The sequence below is a fragment of the Danio rerio genome, chromosome 1 (genome assembly GCF_052040795.2).
Source record: "Danio rerio strain M-AB ecotype USA chromosome 1, GRCz13ab, whole genome shotgun sequence".
NCBI lineage: Eukaryota > Metazoa > Chordata > Actinopteri > Cypriniformes > Danionidae > Danio > Danio rerio.
Genome location: NC_141021.1, coordinates 44,742,501 through 44,747,345, shown reverse-complemented (window position 1 = coordinate 44,747,345; position 4,845 = coordinate 44,742,501). Strand labels below are relative to the sequence as shown.

The 4,845-nt window shown below is 34.8% G+C and overlaps 1 long non-coding RNA gene across 1 annotated transcript in view; it reads right to left on the bottom strand.

Moving 5' to 3' along the window:
* Positions 1 to 668: 668 nt before the first annotated feature.
* Positions 669 to 4,845, bottom strand: part of LOC141386143 (uncharacterized) — a 248,468-nt gene continuing 244,291 nt past the window's right edge. The window contains exon 6 of the long non-coding RNA XR_015476834.1: positions 669 to 840. This is a non-coding gene — a long non-coding RNA (uncharacterized LOC141386143). The remainder of the gene's footprint in view (positions 841 to 4,845) is intronic.

Below are 4,845 nucleotides of genomic sequence, written 5' to 3'. Positions count from 1 at the left end.
CTTCTAGCTGATCATTTGGTATCAGAAGTGGCTTATATGAAAGGCAAAGGCCTCTAGATTTTGCTTATTTTATCCAAATAAAATATGATCAGGATTCTTTGGATTCATTTTTAATGGCTCCTTCTTCATCTTACCCCAGACATGCTCAATGATGTTCATGTCTTGTGACTGGGCAGGCCAATCATGGATCACCTTGACCCTCTTTGCTTTCAGGAACTTTGATGTGGATGCTGAAGTGAGAAGGAGCACTATCCTGCTGAAGAATTTGCCTCTCCTGTGGTTTGTAATGTAATGGGCAGCACAAATGTCTTGATACCTCAGGCTGTTGATGTTGCCATCCAGATCTCTCTCACACCCCCATACTGAATGTAACCCCAAACCATGATTTTTCCGTTACCAAACTTGACCAAACTTCTGTGAGAATCTTGGGTCCATGTGGGTTCTATTGGATATTCTGCAATATTTGTGATAATTGGAATGCAGTTCAACCGATGATTCATCTGAAAAATCTTTTCTAAATGATCAAGAAGTCAAGTTATTATTTGTTGCTCTTATAACTGGGATCGACGACAAGACTTTTGTCATGTAGTATAGATCATAATATTGCACAGCTCTAATTTACACTAAAGATTTATGCCGATACATGAGCTTAAATTACTACCCATTACCTTTGGTCATCTGGAGGACTCCATAAAAGCTGAATAAGCTTGATTTGATTTGATTTAGTAGGAGGGCCAGGACTGCTGGGACGTGCTGTAACAGAGCATCTAGTGATGCAACACTGGGTGTGTGGACTGCAATTTCATTCGTTGTGTTTTAGCTTCTGTCGCATTCACACACCTGTGGATACAAAAAGAAGGAAAACTGTTATTGTGTGTGAGAAGATGCTGCCTGCTGCGATAAATCCCTTGAGCATTTCTCATGCCTGGATGAAATCAAACAAAAGCATATGGGTAAACCCGAAATAAAACATAAAAAAAACTGAAAATTATGGGGATAAGGCACAGCAGATATAACACTAAGGCTTTAGTTGCGCAAGAATATGCAGGGCAGCAGTTGCTTTGACCCAGACTTGACCAATCTAATGGCCAATCAGCTGCCATCATTAAGTGTCCCATATGAAGCATAAAAGGACATTCGGTGAGTTTAATCACTCAGCGCCAACTTTAATCGAATCAGTGAGCACAGCACAACAGCTTTCTAATGTCACTTCACATTAGCCGACGTCTTCAATGAGCCATCCAATTAAAGAAAATAGCACAGTTAAAAACTGCGTAATGCCTTTGTAAATTTAGGTACTCTTGCAGTTACTAAATAAAAGTGCACCCACTGAACACAAGGACATTGTAGGTGGAGTTGCATGTTTTTAAATAAGAGTAATAAAAAATGCTGTGAAACATTAGAACTATTTTATTATGCTTTTATTTCTAACATACCTTTTATTTTGGAATCAGGTTTCAGCATTATTACTCCAGCTACTAATCCAGTGTACTATCACTGTGTAATAAATTACTTATTATTATGGCCACACTTTTTTGATGGTTCGTTTGTTACATTGAATCTACATGCCAACTAATTTTCATAAGATTATAAGTAGAGAGTTAGGTTGGGGTTAGTGTTAGTGTAAGTGTAAGTTGGCATGTACTTGCAAAGTTTTTAATAGTCAGTGAAATGTCAGTTGAAGTAGCAGTAGCAGATATTGATATTATGAACGTTATTAATTTATTATTATTATTATTATTATTATTATGATTATTAAAAACCATAATTTAAACATTTTGAATATAGGAACATTTCTAAATATCAACAAAACTATAATAAAAATACATGAATGAAAAAAAAAGAAAAAAAAATACTGGTTTCTGCATTTAATATTGTAAATACAAATATTGCCAAAATATTTATATAAATGTATTCTTAAAATAGCTTCTTTTTAAAAATTCATTTGAAAATTTAATGTATTTGGGGTAGCTATTTGCACTTCAACCAAGATCAAAACTGTCGTGAAGTGCCTAAATCGGGGTATAATGCTGGTCAAATTAGGATGTTGGATGCAGTAAAGTGAATCGGAAGAACGTGTTAACCAGCTTATTTGTTTTTAACTTTACTGCATTAGTTTATATGTTTTTTAATGGTCATGGACATTAAACGTGGTATTATGTGTTTATCCGATTTTCCACAAGGGTGGATTCCATAATCATTGTCAAATAACTTGATGTTTTTCTTTTTTAAATTCCAGTGTGCAAAAACAGTCATGTAGAATAATGTGTCAATGTTTTGTAATGTTACGCTAATACAGTTTTTTTTTTTTTTTTACAGAGACACATTTCTCAATACTTAGGTCACTTTTGCAAAACTCTTCACACAGTGAGCACAACAGAAGTCTATGTGGGCTAAACTGAGGATCAATTATCATTGTTTTGGCACAAAATGCATTCACTGACTACATCTCTCAAATTTCATGAATTCTTTTCCAGTGGTGTAAAATAACTAACTACAAATACTCAAATTGCCGTAATCGAGTTGTTTTTCTTAGGTATTGTAATTTAGTAAGTAGCTTGTAAAATGTGTACTTTTACTTTCCCTTGAGTACATTTTTAGTGCAGTATCAGTAGTTTTACTCTACTACTTTTCTTGAACCTGCAGTCACTACTTTATTTTTTTCTGTCTATGGGGATTAGTAAAATCACAATCCTGTGATTCCTGTCCAATCAAATCGCAAATAGAATGAAAATCACCTCATAATGAACTACCTCAAGTCATGTGTGCTTTATAATTGCAGCAACTGTTTAAATGCCTGTCACTAATGAGATCACAAATGTTTACTGTATGAGGACTGAAATGGCTTTAAACACCCAGCAGGCACAAGATGTCAATATGACGTCAGATTGACATTGTACCTTGACGTCATTGGACATTGCATTTTGATTGGAAATGAAAATTGGGTTGACGTCAGAACTCAACATCAGACCAACGTCAATGTTCAACCTAAAACCAACTAAATATCAACATCTAATGCATAACAGCTTGCCGTTGTGTGGAGGTTACCACTATGACGTCTATCAAAATTTTGATTTTGGTTGCCAAACCTGATGACAAAATGTCAATATTTTTTGACGTCAATATGATGTTGGTTTAAGATGTTGGCTCAACGTAGGATTTTGGTCACTTTCTAACACAACCTAAAATCAACCAAATATCAACATCATTTGATGTCATTAGTGGACATCAAAATAACGTTGTCCTTAGACGCTGGCTTGGCATTGAATTTTGGTCATCTGACATCACAACCTAAATCTAAGATAATATTAACATCTACCTGTACCTGCTGTACAATAACTAGATGCACTGCAGAATGTTACGTTTACACACACATGCACAAATTACATGTAAATGCATCAGCTTTTCACAGCGTAATACTCACTCACTACTCTTTAGTACTTTTTCAATGTCTACTTTTTACTCATACTTTAAGTAATATTTATAACAGATACTTTTACTCTACTTGCACTACATTTTTGGGCAAGTAATGGTAGTTTTACCGGAGTTTGATTTTTCAGTACTCTTTCCACTACTGTTCTTTTATCACTCAGACATAACAACTGCCAAAAATCTTTGTTAGTGCTTACATACTGTTTTCAAAACTGTTAAACTTCTGTTTAAAACAATAACATAATGGAAAACTGAATAGGCAGCGAAAACCAACAGGAATATTTTATTGAAACGCAAATTTAAATTAGCAGGATGGTCAGGCAAGCAATGGTTAACACATGGACAAAAAGATGTGCATAGGAAACCCAGAGTCATAGTCAAATAACAGGCAGATGGTCAGTACAGGCAGGCAGCAGGCAACTCAAACAAACAAACAAGGCGAGGGCCACAAACACAGCAAGACAAGGCAAAGAAAACACGTCGTAATGTTTACATTCAGTACAACAAGACTTAGCAACTTCTTTTGTGCTGTAAGATAGTCCAGTTATTGGACTGATTCTATGAGCAGCTTCAGCTGTGGGAGTCTAATCAGTGGAGAGCAGTTGTGTGTGTGTTGCATGACTGGATATTGTAGTCCATATACCAGCAGATTTGTAGTTCTATGAGATCTGAGGTTACCAGCAATCAGTAAGGATCAGATCGCTGGTGATTGTTACAATATCATCTAAAAAGCTATATATGTGACACATTAATGTGTTCTGCAACCTGTGCTGCTCAAAAACACACACTATTATATATGCAACATAAAATTTAGTTCTCAAGTGGATTTTCTAAACCACACTGCTGCCATACAAATCCCATTCAATTCTGATTTTTGAGCGAAATTAATTTATTTGATAAAGTTTGGCCGATTATGTGCAGCATCCTTATTACTTTTTTGAATTTCAATACGCTTTCCCTGTTAAAAAAAACAACAGCATATGCTGGTGAGTGCTGGTCTCAATGCAGGTCATATGCTGGTCCATTGAGACCAGCATACCTGCATCTAAACATACCTTCCCAGCATATGATCTTTTTTTACACACATCAATCGACGGGCATAAATTTGGCTTGAGGTTGGACTTTTGAGATTCGCAAATTTAGTGAGCGTCTCTAAATTTCAGTATTTAAACACATTTAATAAATGCGTAGTATGAGAGATTAAAAAAAAAGAAACAAACTAAAATAAATTAATCAAATACACTCCATTGATGGGAAGGCTGAATTTTTAGTTGATGTAATCCAGGTTTTAGTATCATGATACTCATGAAATCATATTTTTCTAAATTATTCAAAGAACTGAAAACATTAAATAATATATATATTTGAAATATATTAAATGTTCTTTCTGTGTTAAATAAATGCAATCATTAT